This window comes from Anolis carolinensis, chromosome 1 (genome assembly GCF_035594765.1).
Source record: "Anolis carolinensis isolate JA03-04 chromosome 1, rAnoCar3.1.pri, whole genome shotgun sequence".
NCBI lineage: Eukaryota > Metazoa > Chordata > Lepidosauria > Squamata > Dactyloidae > Anolis > Anolis carolinensis.
Genome location: NC_085841.1, coordinates 354,376,655 through 354,400,982, shown reverse-complemented (window position 1 = coordinate 354,400,982; position 24,328 = coordinate 354,376,655). Strand labels below are relative to the sequence as shown.

At 44.8% G+C, this 24,328-nt stretch overlaps 1 pseudogene; it reads left to right on the top strand.

Annotated features, from left to right (window-relative positions):
• Positions 1-23,786, top strand: part of LOC100553355 (GTP-binding protein 8-like) — a 68,925-nt pseudogene extending 45,139 nt beyond the window's left edge.
• The last annotated feature ends 542 nt before the right edge of the window (positions 23,787-24,328 follow it).

The window sequence follows — 24,328 nt, the reverse complement described above, 5'->3', positions numbered from 1 at the left end:
GATGTGACAAGTTGCACGCTAGGGTGAGCTAACGCCTATGGCACTGAATTATTTAGGAGCTGTAGGCACTTGCATTTCTTCACTTCCACAGGCTCCACAGACCGACAGGAGAGACATGTTTTATCCCAGTTTGTGTTCTATTGAAAGGGCAAAAGACCTGTTTTTACAATTGCATCTTCACTGTACCATAAATTTGGTGATGGCTTGTGCAGCAAAAAAATGTGATTGGATAGGTAGCTCCCTGTCTACAAGTGCCACTGGATATTTTAGGAAGACAAAAGTACTTTTGCTTAATCACACCAAGGGCCTGGCCAACCCTGTGATATGCCCTTCAAGGTTGCTAGCAGCACAAATCTGTTCAGGTCTTGGGAACTGATTGTTTATGGAGAAAAAGGTTTTTAATCATATGTTCTATCCAGGCCACAGCATTTCCAGTTTCTGGGTAAGGTTATGAAAGCTAGGCCATGAAGAAAGCTGGTAGCAAGAAAATGAATTTATTTGAAATGTAGTGCTGGAGAAGATTCTACTCTTGGACTTCTACAAAGACAAATGAGTCGCAGAGGAAATGAACTCTCACTAGGGACCTCTTCACACGGGGCATTTTTGCCCTGCTTTGCCTGTCGTGCACCATCACACGACACATGGCAAACCCTGCTCATTTTCCTGCCAAAGTGGAGGAGAAGAGCCAAAAACCACTTTCTCCTCCATTACAGGAAGGAAAGTGTAGTTTGGGTAGCTCCGACAGAGCTACCCACACTTTTCTTTCCATTTCCCCATGTGGTGGCAGAAAGGTTGATGGTGCAATGTGCATCGCTGCCCTTTCTGCCATGCTTTCTGCCATTTGTGTGATATGGGGAGGAGGGAGGGCATACAGGGTGCCACAAGCCACTCCATGTGCCTTTCCTTTTGCTGGCACTTGTCGGCACAAAAGCACGGCATGAAATGATCATCCAAGCAGGTCCTAGGCCTCACTAAACTATAAACCCCAGAATTATGCAGGAGAAATCAACTAGATTTAAAGTGGATCCATGCTCTAGTGTGATGAAGCACTTAGACTCTGAATGCAGAATGTTGTATTCTGGATATATGCACGAGATGATGGAAACAATGATAATGCAGTAAAATAGAAGGTAGTAGAAAAAGAAGCCTCAGGTGGCTCAGTGTGTTAAAGCACTGAGCTGCTGAACTTGCAGACCGAAAGGTCCCAGGTTCAAATCCCATGAGCGGATTGAGCACCCACTGTTAGCTCCAGCTTCTGTCAACCTAGCAGTTCGAAAACATTCAAATGTGAGTAGATCAATAGGTAACGTCATTCCATGCAGTCATGCTGGCCACATGACCCTGGAGGTGTCTACGGACAACGCCGGCTCTTTGGCTTAGAAATGGAGATGAGCACCAACCCCCAGAGTCAGACATGACTGGACTTAACGTCAGGGGAAACGTTTACCTTTACCTTTTACCTAGAAAAAGAAGACCACACTACAAGTTGATTGATTCAAGCAAGGAAGCTCTGGCCCTGAAGTAAGAAGATCTGAGCCGGGCAGCTTATGAGTGAGGAGGATGGATATCTCTCCATCATGGGCTCATCATAAATTGAAGTTCACTTGATTGGAAACAATAACAATGACAAATTATCTATATCCCACTCTTTAATGGATATATTTCAAAATTGATTTAGTACTTTTTCTAGCTTAATTACAATATGGCCCCATATCCACAGGACTGATATCCACAAAATATGTCTTCTCTAGGCATTTTCTAGGCCCTCTAGTATTCTTGGGCCTTCATTTCAATAGTGTTCCTTATTATCCACCTTTTCCCCACATCCCTGCAAAGTCTGAGAATGTATTACACAAGGATACAGGAGCTGCACTGTATATTTTAATAATAATAACACCACCATCACCATAATCACAACAATATCTAAAACTGCACCTTTTTACAAATCCCTATTTTAACAAAGCCTCCCTTTCAAAATAACTCTGGAATATCCATCATGCTTAGCTCATGTCCCCGAGAGACCTTTAAAACTGGGCTAATTTGCTCAGTGATGCACAAGAAACTCCTGTTGTGAATAAATGCTGCTGAGTGTTGTTTGATCCTGCATATTCAAGCCTGAGTTTGAAAAAAAATGATACTCCCTTTTGTTGAACTGTGTGTGAGAGAGAGACATTCCTCAGTGGACCCTCAGTTTCCATTGGGGTTTGGTTTCAGGACCCGTATGGATACAAAATCCATGAATGCTCAAGTTCCATCATATACAGTGGCCTAGTAAAATGTTGTTCCTTTTATAAAATTATTGGTTTGAATTATTCAAATGTCTATTTTAGTCGTATGTCTTTGTGTTTCAATCTATTTGTTTTAAATGGTTTTGTATTTTAGCTTACTCTTGTTTTAATTTTGTTGTAATCTGCCCTGAACCTTAGTGAAAAATAATAATAATGGTTGTTATATGTCTTTCGGGCTGTGTGGCCATGTTCCAGAAGTATTCTCTCCTGACATTTCACCCACATCTATGGCAGGCATCCTCAGAGGTTGTGAGGTATGAGGATGCCTGCCATAGATCTGAGGATGCCTGCCATAGATGTGGGCGAAACGTCAGGAGAGAATACTTCTGGAACATGGCCACACAGCCCGAAAGACATACAACAACCCTGTGATCCCGGCCATGAAAGCCTTCAACAACACAATAATAATAATAATAATAATAATAATAATAATAATAATAATAATATAATAATAATGAGTGCAGTGCCTAAAGACCTTGGTCAGCACTTGAAAACAATCGGCACTGACAAAATTACCACCTGTCAGATGCAAAGGGCCACCCTACTTGGATCTGAACGCATTATTCGCCAATACATCACATAGTCCTAGACACTTGGGAAGTTTGATCCAATACAACAGCCAGCATAGCGATCTTATTTGCTGTATACTAATCTTGTTGTGTCTCAAAAATGATAACAACAACAACAACAACAACAACAACAACAACAACAACAACAACGATTTGCTTTTGGGATTAATTTTTCCCCCCCAAGCTATAGATAGTAGAATCTGTGGATATAGAATTCATGAATATGGAGAGGCAGCTATTTACTTGGCCACTTGTTTTTCAAATGCGACTAAAAGAGTGATTCCGCTCAACAGTCTGTCTCACAGAAAGGAGAGTCATCAGTACTTGGATGTGCCATTGACTTTCTTTTGATTGAACTATTGGCTGATGTGAGTGATTCAGGGATGAAGAAGCGGTAGAAGCTCGCATCCTCCAGGCCTATTAGTGTCTGACTAGTTACCGATTCCTAGAAGTGCTCAGTTCAAAACCAAGAATTAGATCCAAGAAAGGTGAGACAGTGGGGAGAGGTGGAAGGCTAGGAATGAAGAAAGGAAGTAAATACATCTTGTCAGTTTTCGCACCTTAAAAAAGAGTCACTATTCCAGCAGCAAATGCAAACTGAGTTGTTGTGAGGACAGCAAGGATTCTTGTGCATTTTTGCCTTTCTTCTTCTTCTTCTGAGACAGGGAAACCCTTACAGACAGTTTCTTGACAAAATAGGGTAGCCTGAAATATGTCTTAATGGATGGTGGATGTCTTTTCTTATCACAATCCAATATACTCTTCTTTTACACTACCAGGGACATATATTTTGTTTTCATTCGCCTCTGCTTAATGGGTTTCAAACCTCAGAAAGCAATTTTGAAAAGTGGCATTGCCTTGTCGCGCAGGAGATGGTCTCTTTGTGTCATTCATAACCACTTATTTTAGTGCCAGGGGAAACTTCCTAATTTCTTTTTCTTCCCTCTAGTACAGAAAAATCAACTCAAAGGGCAGGAAGAACAATGTGGATGATCTCATCTAGATTATTTCATATTATTTTCTATGTCTGGGAAATAACGATGGTTTGGTTATCTAGAAATCCAAAATAGTCCACATGGGTAGTTTCTGATGTTCGCTTTCTGGTGGTTTGATGTATATAAACTTTGTTCCATGCAGAAATATTTTTAAAACATTGCATATAAAATTCCCTTCAAGTTATGTGTATATTGTGTATGTGAAACATATATAAATTTCCTGTTTAGACTTGGGTCTCATCTCCAAGATATCTCATTATGTATGTATGTATGTATGTATGTATGTATGTATGTATGTATATACAAAATCCAGCTGTTTCAGCTGTTTTAAATGCTTATCAAACACAAAGATTTTGGATAAGGGACACTCAAGCTAAAACTGCTAGTGATTACCCTCTTTTCTCCAAGAACCAAGTCATAACTACAATGTCTGGAATTCAATATGACACTTACATTAGTGGGAAATAGAGTTGAGCAGTTTTGTGTCCATATTGAGTAAGGGACTGCCATGATGTAACTATGGAGCAGAGTCCATGAAGTAACCGTTGTGCATTGGGACAGATGTGTATTGAATACTCACTGGCATATCAGCTAGGGAGTGCCAATGTGCATCAATAATAATATATAATAATAAAACTTTATTTATATACCACCCTATCACCCCGAGGGGACTCAGGGCGGTTTCCAATCAAAATAACAACATATATTACATAGTCAGCAGTTGAGAGACAATATTAAAACAGATGCAACTATATAATAAATAACAATTACAAACCAGCCATAATCGAGAGGACAGGGATCAAAAGAATCCAGTGAGTATCCAGACAATGGCTAGGGAATTCTGATGTACCTCAATAGAGTCTGATGTTCATCTGGACACCCATGCCTTGGTAGGAATCTTCACAATTAAGTAAGAGGGTTTCATAGTGCTTCATTACATTACTAAACTATATGTAAAGTTATGTAAAGATAGGCTACATTGTTGAATAATGGCCAGTATTTATTTGGAGCTAGAGTGGTGTAGTGGTTTGAGTGTTGGACTGTAGGCAATTCTACATAGACACCTTATTCTAGGGTCGACCTTTGGTAATGCAGGATGCATGAAGATGGCCTTGCCCTGTATTTCCGCAGATAAACCCCATGCGGCATTTGGCTGACACAAACGGATCCTGATCTATACTGATCTGAGTGGTCAGTGTAGATGTGGCCTGGATAATGTTTGTCATCTGGTGAGCATGAGTATGTGTGCACTCATGTATGCATGTATAAGAAGCATGAGGTGAAGTGCCTAGGAATACAGCTTTATAGGTATTGTGCGTGCTTGCGTGTGTGTGTGTGTGTATAGAGCCGCAGAAATAGAAAAAAAATATGGGTATGATGATGAAGTGACAGGTTCAATTGCATAATGGTTGTTAGAGGACAAAAGCAAGAGTAAAGAGATTGCCTAAAACCAAAATGAGTTGATAACCATATGAATGGTGGAAGGAGTTCACTCTGTTGTAGAGGATTGGATATTTAAGATGAGACATGCAATAGACAATGGTAATATCTATTTACAGGGGCCGGGCTGTGGCGCAGGATGGTTAGCAGCCAGCTGCAATAAATCACTCTGACCAAGAGGTCATGAGTTCGAGGCCAGCCCGTGTCGGGGTGAGCACCCGACAATTTTAAAAAAATAGCCCCTGCTCGTTGCTGATCTAAGCAATCCGAAAGATAGTTGCATCTATCAAGTAGGAAATTTAGGTACTACTTATATGTGGGGATGCTAATTTATGACACCATAAAAATCATCTAGCTGCCGTTGGAATGAGAAAGTTGCCATCGCAGTGGATGATGAAGCAGCTGCTCCCCCTGTGGCCGGAATCAAGCATACCCTCAGGAAGCTGGAAGCTGGAGAAGGTTTAAATTGCCTCTGCGTCTGTCTCTGTTCTATGTTATATGGCATTGAATGTTTGCCTTATATGTGTGCAATGTGATCCGCCCTGAGTCCCCTTTGGGGCGAGAAGGGTGGAATATAAATACTGTAAATTTAAATTTAATTTAAAATTAATACAGATTCGCTAAAGACAAAGGTCACACAATTCAAGGTAGTTTGATCATGATCTGTTCTTCTTCTTTACTCAGCTGGTGAGGGGTTACCTCCCCTGGAATTTCCTCGCTGGTAGCTCCTACAAGCCATAATCCATCACAGGATGAGAAAGGAAGAGCGGAATGTAACAGCCAAGTGACACACACAAATTGAATCAGCATCATGCTGTGTTGCCAGGATGGCAATAACTGCAGATTGTGAATGATTTTGTTTGGGGATGAAACCATCAACTCTCATTCAAGTCGATGCTTTTAATAATTGCCATGGCATTGGCTTTAGAAAGCAATTTGCTCCCTCCTGCAGCAAAGTGTCATGGACATCCACAGGATGCTTCTGGTAGATTGCCAGGATGAACCGAGGGTGAGCTCAAAAAGCTATCTCATGCCAGGTAACCATATTGCTTAATAGAGATTTGTTAACACTGAATGGGTGGGATTGACAAACGCTATTACATTAACACACCTCACACCCAGAATGGAGGACCAGTCAGTTTCCATCCCACACACAGACCACATCCTGTATTACCTGTGGATTAGCATTTCAGAAAGGCAGATTTGTATCTCGGGCAGGGCAGGGCCAAATTTTTGTTCCTATGGCCTTCTGGAGCTACACAAATTGTCAACATTGCCAAGAGCACACACACACATACACACAGAGAGAGAGTCAGTATTACGCTTTTAACTTCCTGCACACATTTAAGAAGTGAATGATTCTTCAGGTTTCCAAGCATGGTTATTATTTGTTGTGTGGGGATGAAATCAACATTTCTACATAGAAAAAGGTTCCTGCACAGAAAAGAGTAAATGTGTTTTCTACATAAAAATGCAGTTTTCTGTGCAAACATATACAGTAGAGTCTCACTTATCCAACATAAACGGACCGGCAGTGTCAGGCTCACTTCAAAGGACCAGTCTGAACGCAGATCAAAGATAGCTGCTCTCAAATCCAATCTTTATTGAAGAATACATGACTTTGGAAAAGTCGAGAATGACCTAATGTTTACATACAATCATTTTTATCACCTCTGATGCAACGTAACACCACACGCAAATATCATCATCAAACCCCACCCCTTGTATCACATTTCTACTATTCCCACACACTATACCAATTATAATTGTTTATACTTTCAACCCCGAGTTCCCAGGCTCATTCTATCTTCTTCTGCCAGGTGCTTCCAGGGTTATTTATGTTATGATTCCAAGTCCAGGGCTTGGAAATTCAGCCCTGGGACTTGGTTCCATGACATGGCGCCCTCTTTTTCTTCGTCCTCCTCTTCGGTTCTTCTTTCATCACAATCCTGAAATAAATCAAACAATAACTCTATGTGTCCATTTTGTCCAAAGTACCCATATACTTTTTCAGTAAGCTGCGATGGAATACTGGGTGTATTTTCCCTAAACTTTTTGGCAATGCCAACTGGAAAGTCACTTCGTTGATAACACCCTGTATTCTGAATGGTCCAATATATTTGGGGCCCAATTTTCTCGAAGGTAGCCCCAATTTGATGTTTTGGGTACTTAACCACACTAAATCTCCTTTCTCCAATTTATCGCCTCCCACCCTTTTTCTGTCTGCGAATGTTTTATACTTTTTGTGTGCTTCCTTTAAGGATGCAGTCACTTGACTCCAGCATTCTAGCATTTGAGTTTTCCATTTCCCTGCCCCTGTTTCTTCATTCTCTGTCCATTTTGGCAACTGGGGCAGAGGCTGTATTTCATACCCGTAAACTACTTCAAAGGGAGTTTTATTTGTTGCTGAATGTATAGTCGAATTAAAAGCTAGTTCTGCGAAAGCCAGCCACTTAGACCAGTCATTTTGTCTCATGTTAGAGTACATTCGAAGGAACTGCCCAAGCGTCTGTTGAGTACGTTCTACTGCCCCGTTTGTCATGGGGTGAAAAGCAGAACTTAGACTCCTTTCTGCTCCTAGCATTTCCAAGAATTTTTTCCAAAATTTTGCTGTGAATTGAACCCCTCTGTCACTGACCACTCTACTGGGACATCCATGAAGTTTGTAAATATGGTTTATGTATAATTCAGCTAGTTTCTCTGCCGATGGTAATTTCGTCAGTGCTATAAAGTGGGCCTGTTTAGAAAACAGGTCTAATACTGTCCAAATATAACGATGTCCTTTGCTAACCGGCAGTTCCCCCACAAAGTCCATAGCTACACATTCCCAAGGCCTGGTAGGTTCCGCTACTGTTTGTAATAATCCCATTGGCTTCCCTCCTCTCGATTTATTTCTGGCACAATCATCACATTGAACAACATGATTCTTTATGTCCTTCCTCATTCCTGGCCACCAACAATGTTTTACTATTGCCTTTGTTGTTTTTGTAATTCCTGTATGACCAGCGCTCTGGTTATTGTGAAAACGATGCAAAATCTTAATCCTTAATATTGCTGGGATATACAGTTTCTTGTTCACAAACCAAAATCCCCCCTTCTGCTCCCCCTTTTCTGCGTTGGACGCGATCCACTGATCTCCTTCGTATGACTGTTTCAGTTCTTTTCCCCAACTATTTTCCCCGTCGAATTCAATAATAGCAGTGTTCTCTCTTTGGGTTTGCGCTCTTGTCCTGACAGCTAAGCCCCATTGTTTATCAGAGAATATTGTTCCCTCTTTTGCTGTGGTTATGCCTTCGTGTTGAGGCATGCGTGAAAGAGCATCTGCCAAGACATTCTGTTTCCCTTGGAAAAACTTTAATTGGAAATCGAACCTGCTGAAGTATTGTGCCCATCTAATTTGTTTGGGGGACAATTTTCGAGGAGATTTTAAATACTGGAGGTTCTTATGGTCAGACCAAATTTCAAATGGGATTCCGCTCCCTTCGAGGAAGTGTCGCCAGCATTCTAAGGCTTTTAATATGGCTAATGCCTCTTTTTCCCATATGGGCCAACATTTTTCAGTTTCACTGAACTTCCGGGACAAATATCCACAAGGTTTTAAGTTCCCATTTTGATCCTTTTGCAATAGTACTGCCCCGTATGCACAGTCTGAAGCATCGCAATGGATTATGAAAGGGCTCCGGATATCGGGGTGTTTTAGGACGGGTTCTTCTGTGAAGCATCCTTTTAGGGTTTCAAATGCCTTTTGGCATTCTGGCGTCCAACTCAGTTTGGCGCCAGGAGCTTTCACTTTTGCTGTCTCCCCTTTCCCTTTTGTTTTTAAAAGTTCAGTAAGGGGTGCGGTTATTTGCGCAAAGCCTTTTATGAACGATCTATAAAAATTTGCAAACCCCAGAAATGATTGCAATTGCCTCCTTGTTTGAGGTACTCCCCATTCTTTTACGTCTGATACTTTAGACGGGTCCATAGCTAACCCTTCTGGAGATATCCGATACCCCAGAAAGTCAATTTGAGTTTTATTAAATTCACATTTGGACAGTTTTGCATACAGCTTTGCTTCCCTTAGTCTCTGCAAAACTTCCCGGACCAATTCCACGTGCTTTTCTTTATCTTCTCTCACGATCAAGATATCATCAAGGAATATGAATACCCCTCGGTACAACAATGGGTGCAGTATTTCATTTATCAGCTGCATAAAGCAACTGCCGCCATTTTTTAACCCAAATGGCAAAATTTTATATTCAAAATGGCCGAATGCGCAGGAAAATGCAGTTTTCCAAGTATCCTCAGGTTTGATTCTTAATTTATGATATGCTTCAATTAAATCAAGTTTAGTAAATATGCTCCCTTTCTTCTATACGGTAATTAAATCCTTTACTAAGGGCATAGGGTATTTATTGTCCTTAGTAATTGCATTTAAATTTCGATAGTCAATGCACAATCTTAGGGAGTTGTCTTTCTTTCTCCTAAATAACACTGGGGCTCCGAGAGGAGAATTGGATGGCTTAATGAAGCCTCGCGCCAGGTTCTTATCAATATATTTCCTCAATTCCTCCTTCTCCTGAACAGACATGGGATACACTTTTGGTTTTGGTAAGTTTGCTCCTGGGGTTATTTCAATTTCTACTTCTATATTCCTCTTGGGAGGTAATTTACTTGCCTCTTTCTGATTGAAAACATCCACAAAGTCTCTGTATTCAGGTGGCAATAGCTGTGGGTCTATTTCACCTGCTTCATCTCCCTCGTCCTCCTCTCCTGCTATTTTGCTTATCTCCCATTGCGTCTGTTGTTCTTTAAATGCTAGGCTCTTTCCTCTCCAATCTACTTCAGGATTTGCCTGTTCGAGCCATGGGATCCCTAGTATTACGTGGTATGTGGCAATAGGGGCTATCACAAAGGATATTCTTCCTTCCCATTTGCCTATTTTACATGGGACCCCCCGTATTTCCTTTGTAGATACTTCCCCAGCAGCAACTGATCCATCTAGCTGCGAAAATGCAATTGGGGAGTCAAGCAACGTCTGCTGGCATTTCAGCGCTCCTGCTAGTTCCGGAGTTATAATGTTCCTAGAACATCCGCAATCCACGAATGCCCTGCAGGTGGCCCGATTCTCTAGCCCCGATAGGCAGATTGGCACTACTAGCATGCGTTTGTCTCGACTCACCAGCCTTTCCGGAGATTCTGGGGCTCGCACCTCCCCCTCCGCTCGCCTCCCGGTTGCTGGCTTGGGCGTTGAGGGTTTTGGCGGCTCCCCCTTCCGGGCCCAACATTCTGCTGCTCGATGGCCCGTCTTCCCACATACAAAGCATCCCGGCTTGGGTTTGCTGTCATCTCCTTTGAAGGGGATCCCCGGCCTCCCTCCGGGCCTTTCCTGCTTCCTCGTTTCTCCTCGACCTCTCGCCACCGGTCTTTGCTGGCCGCCGCCGCTCCTGAAACGCTTTACTTGGGCCAGGGTGGATTCGACGCGCCCCGCTAGTTGTATCCAGCCCTGGAGTGTTTCTGGGTCGTCTCTGTGCGCTGCCCAACTAAAAATCTCGGGGCGTAGTCCCTCTTTGAATATCTCCACTTTGGTCACTTCAGACCACTCTGGTACCTTTTCCGCGAGATGGAGGAATTCCTCTGCGTACTCGGGCACCGTTTTGTCCCTCTGCTTTATTCCTTTAAGCTGGTCTCGAGCCCTCAATTGCTCTAGCCGGTTTCTGAACCGGTTTTCCAGTGCGGCGAGGAAGCGGGGCACTGACCTCAGGCATGGGTCGCGTCTGGCATGTAGTTGCACATACCAGCTGGCCGCTCCTCTCTTTAGTGTGTTGCCGATGGCCCGAACCATGCTTGCTTCGGAGGGGAATGTGTGTACATTGTCTTCCATATATCCTCTGATGCTAATGAGGAAAAAGTTCAGTTCAGATGATTCCCCTCCGTATTCCAGTTTGAGATCTTCCCTCCTTTGCATCCATTCTGCGGCCCGTTGATGCTGTCTGGGAGGCATGGGGAAGGGTTGCATCGGGTTTCCTTGGACGGCCCCTTTGAACACGCCGCGCCCCACTCCGGCGGTCGTTCTGCACGGCTCCCGAAATTCTGCCGCTGCTGTCGGCCCTTCCACCCATCCGAATGCGGGCCTCGCTGTAGCCCCCGCACCTCGCCTTCCCTCGTCGTACGGCACATCCTCCTCCTCTTCCTGGATCTCCGGTTCCTCTCCGCCTTCGTCCGCTAATCCACTGGACCCGATCCCTGGCCCCAGTGGTCTTTCCACCCCGACGCCCATTCAGGGGGTTGGAAGTTCTGTTGGAGTTGGCGGCCTCAGAGTTCCCAGAGCTTGCTGGCGCTCCACTTCGCGCGCCATTCTGTCTCGGAACTCCAGTTCCTGCCAGTATTCCTCATCCCCCTCGCCCCTCGCCGCCACGGGGCTCTGCGTTGAGGCGCGCTGGCCCCTCTGGCTCCAATCTCCTTCTTTACTTGGCTCTCTCTCGGCGCCATATCGGGTGGGCTCCTTCTGGAGATTCTCTTCCAATAGTGGCACCAACCTCCCCACGGTTTCCGACAGCCTGGATAAATTAGTTTCCAGGATGGATAACCGCAGGGCCACGGTCTCCGGCATGCTTCCTCCAGATCCCCAACTGGTTTCTGCAGCCGCAGAGACGCCTCTTCCTCCTCTGGGAATCCTCTGGGTCACGCCGTTCGGCCTGGGGTACCCCGTAGAGGAAGCTATGGCTTGCAGCGTCTCTTTCCCCAACGGCCGGGCCCCTGGCAAAGGCCTCCCTGTTCCATTTGGGCTTTGATCACCTTCTTCATTCATTATCACTTCACTGCGAATCCGCAGGAGGGTGAGAACGGGATTCTCGACTTAAATGTCAGGCTCACTTCAAAGGACCAGTCTGAACGCAGATCAAAGATAGCTGCTCTCAAATCCAATCTTTATTGAAGAATACATGACTTTGGAAAAGTCGAGAATGACCTAATGTTTACATACAATCATTTTTATCACCTCTGATGCAACGTAACACCACACGCAAATATCATCATCAAACCCCACCCCTTGTATCACATTTCTACTATTCCCACACACTATACCAATTATAATTGTTTATACTTTCAACCCCGAGTTCCCAGGCTCATTCTATCTTCTTCTGCCAGGTGCTTCCAGGGTTATTTATGTTATGATTCCAAGTCCAGGGCTTGGAAATTCAGCCCTGGGACTTGGTTCCATGACAGGCAGAATGTTGGATAAGCGAATATGTTGGATAATAAGGAGGGATTAAAGAAATGCCTATTAAACATCAAATTAGGTTATGATTTTATAAATTAAGCACCAAAACATCATGTTATACAACAAATTTGACAGAAAAAGTATTTCAATACGCAGTAATGCTATGCAGTAATTACTGTATTTACAAATTTAGCACCAAAATATCACGATGTATTGAAAACATTGACTACAAAAATGCATTGGATAATCCAGAATGTTGGAAAAGTGAGTATTGGATAAGCGAGACTCTACTGTATGTATATCCCACTTGAATTTCTGAACTGTAAAATTTCTCACCTGTACAATGATTCTGCTTATCAGAGAATCTTGACATAAAAAACCCAACAGTTTTCTTTCATGGGAGTTGTAGTTAACAAAGCCTCTAGCCTTCTCTGCTAAAGAGTGCTGGTGCCTACAGCTCACAGGATTCTATAGCATTGAACCATGGTAGTTAAAGTGCAGTTGCATTAATTCTGCAGTATAGATGCACCCCGAGGACCATTCCAGACATGCCTAAATAGCGAGAGGAACTGGGGATTAAAATCCCAGTTCCTCTCAGGATTTAAGCCACTGTCACGACCTAGGCGGCAGAGGCACCAATAACCATACACAGAGGCCAGAATCTAACTAATATCTTTATTGAAGGAATATATAAAGTTAATAAAACAAGTATAGAAAATAGTCCAGAATTAGACCCTTCAGGAAAGGTCAGAATTAGTCCAAAAAAGCAATGTCCAATAAGAAATATCAAGGTCCAAAGTTGTAATCCAATAACCGAAACACTCACTTTGCCAAGCAAAGTGAGGGGAGATGACAAGGTCCTTAGTCCATAAAACTTGAGCGTGGCTAGGAAATAACTCGATACTTGAAACAAGGCTTGAACGTGGAACAAGGTAACTAAGAACAAGAACAAGGTCCGTGGAATAACTTGGTAAAATCCGTGAAACAAGGCAAGGATTAGTCCTGGGAAACAAGGCAAAGTCCGTAGGTAAACAAAGGCTGGGAAGCAAGGCGAAGGCTGGATAGCAAGGCAAGGCTTGAGCTGAAGCGAGGCTTGAATCGGAGCGCGCTGTCCAGACACAACTCGCTCCGTAGGCTGACGAATTGACTCCGCGAAGTTGCTACGCGGGCAAAACACCTATATAGAGTCCAACTTTCTCACCAAAGCGGTTCTCTGGGAATCAGAAACGAAAGCTAAACTCTGAGACCAGATGTTAAACTCCTTAAAGATTCTCACGAGAACCAATGCTAATTGGCAACATTCTTAGCTGCTATCCTCGCACTCCTGCGCGAAGCTGAATCCAAACTTCTCTGTTGTTTACAAAACTCCCGGCGCAAGAACACGGGAGAAGTAGGCTCTGGGGTTGTTTGACATACTTCTGGGGCACAACTTTCTTGCAGGTGCAAGGTTTCCAGATCTGCCTGGGAAGGATCTGGCTGAGAGGAATCCAGTTCAGACTGGGAAGGTAAAAAACCCAAGTTTTCATCTTCATCAGGGATTACAATGTCCTGAGCAGGACTACAAGGCCCATGGTTCATCACACTATCCCCCTCCTCAGGGCCCCTCCCAAACTGGGGTCCTCTCCCCGAGGCGCGAGGTCGCGGTTTGGTGGGATAGGTCAGATGGAAGCGACGGGTTAGATCAGGAGCATGGACTGTGGAGGCGTCTTCCCAAGAGCGTTCCTCAGGCCCAAAACCCACCCAGTCAATGAGATATTGTAGGCGGCGGCGATGAAAGCGAGAATCCAAAATGTCCTCAACCTCGAACTCCTCCTCCCCATTCATCAAAACAGGAGGGGGGGCCGGTTGGTCTGTATCAGGACGCACACCATCCGCCGGAAGGAGCAGGGAACGGTGAAACACTGGGTGAATGCGCATTGAACGCGGAAGTTGGAGTTTGAAAGTCACGGGGTTTAATTGCGCCACCACTGGATAGGGGCCAATGAAGCGGGCATCTAACTTCCGGCATGGGCGGTGGGAGGGCAGGAAGCGAGTGGACAGAAAAACCCGATCTCCTACCTTGATTTCGGGGCCCGGCTGGCGGTGTTTGTCAGCGTGGCGTTTATAGTCCTCCTTGGCTTGGTCCAGTTGCTGGAGCAAAAGTTGTTGCACCGCTGTGAGTTCCTGCAGCCAATCCTCTGCTGCGGGAACTTCTGAAGTTTCAATGACAGGGGGAAAGAAACGTGGATGGAAACCGTAGTTTGCAAAGAACGGCGTTTCTTTTGTAGAAGCTTGAACTCCATTATTGTAGGCAAACTCAGACAGTGGTAACAGAGGAGCCCAATTGTCCTGTTGGTAGTTTACATAACAGCGAAGATACTGCTCCAAAGTGGCATTGGTGCGCTCCGTTTGCCCATCTGTTTGGGGATGATGAGCTGAAGATAAGCGAGAGTCTATGCCCAGTAGTTTTTGTAGTGCCTTCCAAAAACGAGAGGTGAATTGAGATCCACGGTCTGTGACTAAACTCTTGGGCAATCCATGTAGTCTGAAAACATGCTGAAGAAATAGATCCGCAGTTTCTTTGGCCGTGGGGAGGCCTTCGCAGGGAATGAAATGGGCTAACTTGGTGAATAGGTCCACCACCACTAAGATCGTGGTGAATCCACAGGAAGGTGGTAGGTCAGTGATGAAATCCGCGGAAATTATTTCCCATGGGCGAGATGGGGTAGGAAGGGGGTGCAAAAGCCCTGAGGGCTTCTCCCTTCGTATCTTGGAGCGCTGGCATACTGGGCAGGTGTTGACATATTTTTCCACATCCTTGCGGATCTTGGGCCACCAAAAATCTCTTAGGATCAAATGCATGGTTTTAAATAGTCCGAAGTGTCCTGCTGGTTTGCAGTCATGACACAGACGAAGCGCTTTTTCCCTGCCCGGTCCGGGTGGGATATAAACATGATTTCTATAGCAGAGCAGCCCATCTTTAAGCGAAAAGGGAAAATGCAGACCTTGGCGAAGTTGGTCCTGCGCCCAGGCATCTGCTTGCTGACTAGCCCTGATTTCTTGAGCACAGATGGGTCCTGGAGTAGGGGAGGTTGAACCAATGGGACTGGATTTGGTGTTCCCCACTGTGAGCGTGGCAAAGTTCTCAGGTTGTAGCAGTTGGGATTCAAAGGTCTCCTTGCGTCCTGCAGCGTATTCCGGTTTACGTGACAGGGCGTCTGCTTGCTTGGTTTGAGCTGGGGTCACATAATGGATCTGGAAGTTGAAACGTTCAAAGAATAAAGCCCAACGTTGCTGCCTCTGATTTAGTTTGCGGGCAGTTCTTAGATGTTCTAGATTACGATGATCAGTGTGGACTTCAATGGGGAATTTGGCCCCTTCTAGCCAATGTCTCCAAGTTTCAAAGGCTGCCTTTATGGCCAGTAGTTCTTTTTCCCAAATGGTGTAATTCCTCTCTGGTGTGGTTAGTTGACGAGAATAAAAGGCACAGGGGTGGAGGTGATCTCCCACCGGTTGTAAGAGTACAGCCCCAATTGCCACATCAGAGGCGTCCGCTTGCACCACAAAAGGGGTTCCAGGATTTGGGTGCTGTAGAATTGGCTGGGAGGTGAATAGTTTCTTCAGTTGCTGGAACCCTTTCTCTGCTTGATCAGTCCAGCGGAAAGGCTGCTTTCCACGGATGCAGCTAGTGATGGGGTCGGACCAGCGGGCAAAATCTGGAATGAACTTGCGGTAGTAGTTCGCGAACCCCAAGAAACGCTGCACCTCTTTCTTGTTAGTTGGCGCCCGCCATTCCAATACTGCTGAAACTTTGGCTGGATCCATGGAAAGCCCTAGAGGCGAGATGCGGTAGCCAAGGAAATCTACCTCTTGTAGATCAAAAGCGCATTTTTCTAGCTTGGCATAAAGTCCATGATCCCGCAGTCGTTGCAACACCATTTTGACGTGGTTCTCATGTTCTGATTGTGATCTGGAAAACACCAAAAAATCGTCCAGGTAGATTATCAAGAATCTGTCTAGATAGTCCTGAAAAATATCGTTGACAAAATGCTGGAACGTTGCGGGAGCTCCGCATAAACCGAAATTCATAACTCGGGACTCGAATAATCCGAATTTAGTCTGGAAGGCGGTCTTCCACTCGTCCCCTTCTCTGATGCGAACTAGATTATAAGCCCCCCGAAGATCCAGCTTGGTGTAGACCTTGGCTCCTCGAAGTCGGTCCAGTAGATCCGAGATTAAGGGCAGGGGATAGCTGTTCCGCTTGGTGATATTGTTCAATGCTCTGTAGTCCACCACCAAGCGTAATTCCCCTGACTTCTTCTTCACAAACATCACTGGGGAGGCGGCTGGGGATTGAGAGGGTCTGATGAACCCCTTGCGAAGGTTTGTCTCTAAGAATTCCCTGAGAGCTTCTTGCTCTGGTTCAGTCAGGGAGTAGAGATGCCCTCGCGGGATCGGGGCCCCCTCCACCAAGTCAATGGCACAGTCATAAGGTCTATGTGGGGGTAATTTTTCGGCTTCTTTCTCATTGAATACATCCCAATACTCGGAGTACTTCTTTGGCAAGGTGATGATGGGCTCGGAGTCTGTGGCATGGCATACCTTGGCTACGAGGCAATGGTTTTGGCAGTACGGTGAAGCAAACTGCAGTTCTCTGTTGGACCAGGAGATGTTAGGGTCGTGGAGTGTCAGCCATGGAATTCCCAAAATCACAGGGAAATGGGGAACCTCGGTAACAAAGAAGGAAATCTCTTCCATATGTTCCCTTATCCACATCCTGGTGGGTTCCGACCACTGGCTTACGGGGCCCGTCTTGAGGGGACGGCCGTCTATGGCTTGCACCACACGGGCATTCTTGAAATCATGATATTGTAATCCCAGAGAGTCGGCATACTCTCTATCGATGAAATTGTTGGTAGCTCCAGAGTCTATCATGGCGTGGATCATGATGGGTCCCCTTTTTGCTGACCATAATGTGACCACGAGAAGGAACAGGACCCCGGTTGGCGGCTCTTGGATGGATTTTTTGACCGGGTTGGCGAGCCTCTCTACACCCGGTCGTTGGCTTCCCCCGCCGGCTGTGTGCCAGTCGGCTCAGACGCCTTCGACTCCGTGGAGGACGCCGCCGCAAGACGGGCGGCAGGCTTCCCTTTGGCTGGGCACTCTCTGGCGAAGTGGCCCCCGTTCCCGCAGTACCAGCAGAGGTTCAAGCGTTGACGACGGGCCTTCTCGGCGGCATCTAGTCTGGGACGCACATTGCCCAACTGCATCGGCACCTCCTCGCCTCCTCTGGGGTATGGGGTTGGCGGCGGGGGTCTCCACACCGGACGTGGCTGAACACTGGCGGGAGCGGGGGGTTTTGCCCCGGCTCTACCGCCCTGGCCTCGAACCCATTGTTTCCTGTTGGCAATCATGACTTCAGCCCGTAAACATTGATCAATGAGTGCCTCGAGGGTCTGGGGAGGATCCACCTTGGAGATTTCTTCCAGCATTTCAATGTTGAGACCCTCCCGAAATTGTCCTCTGAGGGCTACATCGTTCCAGCCGGTGTTGTGGGCCAGCACGCGGAACTCGGCTATGTACTGAGACATGGGTCTGTCTCCTTGAAGGAGGCGCCGGAGTTTGTGACCGGCTGCCTCCAAATTGTCCTCGATTCCCCAGGTCTCCTTAAGGTGATCCAAGAAGCGTTGTGCTGAACTTAGGTGGGGGGAGGCTTGATCAAACAGGGCCGTCGCCCAGCTAGCCGCTGGTCCGTCTAGAAGACTGTAGACCCACGCCACCTTGATGTCTTCTTGGGGAAACTCGGCATCACGGGCCTCTAGATAAGCTTGACATTGGCGGCGGAAAACATGAACCTTAGCAGCTTCTCCAGAAAACTTGGTAGGCAACGCCATGGCCGGGAGGCGAACTCCGCGCTCCCTCAACCCTTTTATTTCTCCATCCTGCGCGTTGAGTCTGTCACGGATGCGGTCCACTTCGTCCTTGCTGATGGTGTAGCTGAGCGGCTGTCCAGCCGGCGCGGCTCCGGTAGACATCCTGGCCTCGGTTAGTTGGTGCTTATGGGCGGCGGAGTCAAACTGTCACGACCTAGGCGGCAGAGGCACCAATAACCATACACAGAGGCCAGAATCTAACTAATATCTTTATTGAAGGAATATATAAAGTTAATAAAACAAGTATAGAAAATAGTCCAGAATTAGACCCTTCAGGAAAGGTCAGAATTAGTCCAAAAAAGCAATGTCCAATAAGAAATATCAAGGTCCAAAGTTGTAATCCAATAACCGAAACACTCACTTTGCCAAGCAAAGTGAGGGGAGATGACAAGGTCCTTAGTCCATAAAACTTGAGCGTGGCTAGGAAATAACTCGATACTTGAAACAAGGCTTGAACGTGGAACAAGGTAACTAAGAACAAGAACAAGGTCCGTGGAATAACTTGGTAAAATCCGTGAAACAAGGCAAGGATTAGTCCTGGGAAACAAGGCAAAGTCCGTAGGTAAACAAAGGCTGGGAAGCAAGGCGAAGGCTGGATAGCAAGGCAAGGCTTGAGCTGAAGCGAGGCTTGAATCGGAGCGCGCTGTCCAGACACAACTCGCTCCGTAGGCTGACGAATTGACTCCGCGAAGTTGCTACGCGGGCAAAACACCTATATAGAGTCCAACTTTCTCACCAAAGCGGTTCTCTGGGAATCAGAAACGAAAGCTAAACTCTGAGACCAGATGTTAAACTCCTTAAAGATTCTCACGAGAACCAATGCTAATTGGCAACATTCTTAGCTGCTATCCTCGCACTCCTGCGCGAAGCTGAATCCAAACTTCTCTGTTGTTTACAAAACTCCCGGCGCAAGAACACGGGAGAAGTAGGCTCTGGGGTTGTTTGACATACTTCTGGGGCACAACTTTCTTGCAGGTGCAAGGTTTCCAGATCTGCCTGGGAAGGATCTGGCTGAGAGGAATCCAGTTCAGACTGGGAAGGTAAAAAACCCAAGTTTTCATCTTCATCAGGGATTACAATGTCCTGAGCAGGACTACAAGGCCCATGGTTCATCACAGCCACACAGCATACCCAAATCCTAGAATGGGGGTTGGGCATGTAGCCAGCCCCAAGCCCCCCCATTTCCCCTTTGAACTTACCAGAGAGGCCTTCCTCTGTCTGCAAGCCCTTCGGAGTAAGCTACTATCGCATCATCACTCTGGTAAATTTAGGGGGAGGGAATGAGGAGGGCCCCTGGTGGCGGCGCAGTGTGTTAAAGCACTGAGCTGCTGAACTTGTGGACCAAAAGGTCCCAGGTTCAAATCCCGGGAGCGAAATGAGCACCCGCTGTTAGCCCCAGCTCCTGCCAACCTAGCAGTTCGAAAACATGCAAATGTGAGTAGATCAATAGGTACCACTCTGGCGGGGAGGTAACGGCGCTCCATGCAGTCATGCCGGCCACATGACCTTGGAGGTGCCTACAGACAACGCCGGCTCTTCAGCTTAGAAATGGAGATGAGCACCAACTCCCAGAGTCGGTCACGACTGGACTTAACGTCAGGGGAAAACCTTTACCTAACCCTAATGAGGTAGGCAGGAGAGGGTGGCAGTGCCACCCTAATTTTTCGGGCTCTGGGATAGGAGTAGGGATTAGTCCTTGGGATCACAGAAGGTGATCCTGAGAGTCAATCCCCATAGGGCCTATACCTGCAATGATCCAGATTTATTGAAAGATCCAGATTTATTTCCATTTTTTAACCCAGAGTAACCCTGGAAATCTAGGTTTACTCTGGGTCAATCCAGATTAACCTGAGGCGTTATCTGAATGCCTTAGGCCAGGGGTCCCCAAACTAAGGCCCGGGGGCCGGATGCGGCCCTCAAAGGTCATTTACCTGGCCCCCGCCCTCAGTTTTAGACTCAGGCTCCCCCAAAGTCTGAAATGACTTGAAGGCACACAACAACAACAACAGTCCTACTTAACTTGACTATGTCATTCGCCAGAAGCAGGCCCACACTTCCCATTGAAATCCTGATAGGTTTACTGTATGTTGGTTAAAATTGTTTTTATTTTTAAATATTGTATTGTTCTTTCATTTACTAATATTGTGCTATGGTAATAATATAATATATTGTGTATACATATAATATTGATAATACAGTAGAGTCTCACTTATCCAAGCTCACTTATCCAGGGTTCTGTATTATCCAAGGCAGTCTGCCTTTTAGTAGTCATTGTTTTTGTAGTAAATGTTGCAATGTTTTGGTGCTAAATTTGTAAATACAGTAATTACTACATAACATTACTGTGTATTAAACTGCGTTTCCTGTCAATTTCTTGTAAAACATGATGTTTTAGTGCTTAATTTGTAAAATCATAATGTAATTTTATGTTTAATAGGCCTTTTTCTTAATCCCTCCTTATTATCCAAGATTTTCGCTTCTCCAAGGTTCTGCTGGCCCATTTATCTTGGATAAGTGAGACTCTACTGTAATATTATAATGTAATACAATATAATATTTATTTATTACAGTATTTCTACCCCCGCCCTTCTCACCCAATAGGGGACTCAGGGCGGCTGATAATAATAATAAGACAATATAATAATATTAATTATACATTATATATTAAATGTAATATTACCAATAATATTACAGTATAGTGGTTTGGTATAGTAATATATAATGCTAATATTGTGCTATGCTAATAATATAATATAATGTATGTACATACAACTTGTAAGCCACTCTGAGTCCCCTTCAGGGTGAGAGAGGGTGGGGTATAAATGTAATAAGCAAACAAATAAATAATCATTGGGGGGTGTTCGCACTACAAATAAGACATGCACAGTGTAAAATTTGTTCTTTTTTTTTTTTCAAATGATAATTCGGCCCCTCAACAATCTGAGGGACCATGAACCGGCCCTCCACTTAAAAAGTTTGGGGACCCCTGCCTTAGGCTAATCCGGAACCCATCATGGAATTGAGGCATATGTGGAAGGACACTGAGTTAATATTTTCTTTCCATTTTCCTTGCATCAGATGATGCAGCAATATAGCTAAAATGTATTTTGGGAAACAGAAATGGTGTCTTCTGATTTTGTTTGCTGCCAATTGGAGAAGCCCTCAAATTGTGCTGCATTGCATGTAACTCTGCAGCTGCAAAATTGGCAAAATACTGACTTCAAGCGGGGTGTTAAAATAGAGCAAGCATTTTGACTCAGCCCTGCCATAACTTTGGGACCGAGAAAGATAGAATAAGCCAAAGAGATTCCAACCACAGCAGAGGTGTCTTGCCTCACTGTGCAGAATCACATATTCCTATTCAAAGAGTGTTTGGACCATAGTGGCAGAGTCTAATATTACCCAACTGTGTGCCCCTGCTATGCTGTGTATACGCTGATGGCTCTGTGTAAATATTAAGAAGCAAACAAGACAGCAGGAAAACAAGCATGACAGCTAGGAAGCAAGCAAGAAAATCCAATCCATCCTTCGCAACTGAGAGAAATTAGGTCAGGCAGTGATATTCTATCCTCTATACTCCCCCCCCCCTCCCTATTTCCCTTCTGGAAAGAATCAGGAATATCCAGACCCAATTTCTTTTCTTGTCTCTTGGTTTCCACAGGCTCTTAACTTGCTCCAGAGAGCAATCACCTGCCCAGAAAATGTGCTTTCAAGAACCCCACTGAAACGGACAGGCTGCAGACAAAACAGTAATTTGCCAAATTCTGCCTGCTGAAAGCAAAGGTCAGCAATAACTGCAGGGCTTCAGAGCCGTAAAAAGAAAATGATCTTATCTTTCCAGAGTAATCTCTAAAGAGGCATCAGCACAGTTTTAAGGTGGGCCCAAGAGCATCTCGGGAAGATCTGGTTTGGCCTGCAGTTATTGCATCCTTGGCCATATTATTTTTCTTAGCTAGCTATATTGCTGCATCAGACTGTGTACAATAATAATAATAATCTTATTGAGAGCCATCATGTACACCCAGGTCCCACCTGGCTCCACTGCTGGTAACAATTGTTGGGCTCCATCATGCACTTGCTTTAGACTGGCCTCAATTCCTATTTTGGATTAACCCCAATTCTTCTCACATTTCTCTTAAGTTACGTGTGTGACTTTGTTTAAAGGGTCAGTGCTGTGGGAAAGACCTCTGTGGAGCTCCATCGCTGCTTCTCCTGTGACAAAGGAATGAAAAGCTAACTGTCATTCCCCTTTTCCTGTGCCACAGAGTACAGGGGAAAAAGGGTACTGGCTCATCTAGACAGCTTAGACCAGCTGTCCAGAACAACCCTGAAATTTTCAGATTTTATATTAAATTCTGGACAATTCCCCAATTTCTGCTTACCAAGCTTTACCTTCATGTGAGTGACTGGAAGTGCCTGAACATCATGAGGATGTCAAAAAGTGATTTCTGGTCCAATTCAGTATTTAGATCAAGTGTAGACACTCCTCTGCCCCATAATTATGCCTGAAGCTAGATTGAAATGTATCTAGCTTATCTGTTTCAATTAGGAATCCCTGGAGCTAGGAAGCCAGTATTCCCTATGGAACTTTACCCCTAGAAAGGGATATTGGAGATTGGTCAGTGATTTTGTAGGGACCATAAGCTAGAAAGTAGTAAACTTTTGCCTAACATAACTTTGCCTCTGCATATATTTCCTTCCCGAGAAAATGTCATTGATTATTACTCTTCTGCTGTCCGGATGGATCACGTCCCACAATTGTCCCTACCAGAGGTTTGCTTTTTAGGAAGAAGTAATGTGGGAAAATCCTCCTTGATAAAAGCCTTATTTTCATTGGCCCCAGATGTTGAAGTCAGAGTTTCCAAAAATCCAGGTCACACAAAAAAGATGAATTTCTTCAAAGTGGGAAAATTCTTCACCTTGGTTGATATGCCAGGCTTTGGTTACAGAGCACCCAAAGATTTTGCAGAAATGGTGGAACCTTAATTAAATCATCGTCCAAATTTGCAACGAACATTCTTATTAGTGGATGCCCAAGTAGGGATTCAAGCGATTGACAATACTGCTATGGAAATGTTGGAAGAATTTGGGATTCCTTATGTTCTTGTTTTAACAAAAATTGATAAAGCATCGAAACGAGTGATGGCAATGAATGTGCTAAAGATTCAGGACTTTGTAAAGGAAAAAACACAAGTTTGCTTTCCTCAGCTCTTCCCAGTCAGCTCTTTGTATTATTCTGGAATCCATATATTGAGATGCTTTATAGCACATGTTGCCGGATATCTTCCCTTGTCCTCATAATGATATTTTGTGACCAGAATCAACAAGGCTCGTCTCTGAATTAAATCTTCCTCATCAACTAAATGAAATTTACCTGATTTAATGCTCTGTGTATGTTTTTTAAGCTCTGTAAATAATTTGGTTATAATATATGCTAATATATGCTATGTATATGGTTGTATTGTAAGCCGCCCTGAGTCCCCTGATGGGTGAGAAGGGCAGGGTAGAAATGATGTAATTAATTAATTAATTAATATATCATATAGCCTTTATATGGATAATATAAGCACTTTGTATTGATCAAAGTAGTATGTACAATACAGGGCCCGTACTCCTCCCTTCCTGTGGGCTGGTGACTTCCTTCAGGAAGTTCCAGAGAAAGAAGAAAGCTCAGAGTAAACAAGTGAGGTCATTGGTATCACTTATGCCAAGTAGGTGTGGAAGGTGGGGAAGACCCTCAGCCATTGGTCAATTCTAGATAAGGCCGAGATATAAAATTCTTTGTTTGCTACGACATGCTGGGCGACGGCTATTTGCATTGTACGGTCCCACAAATGTGGGTACTTACTGTTTTGCCTTATCATCAGCTGTGATAATAAAAGGCTTGTTTTATTGCTCTCTTGGAATTCTCTCCTTTACT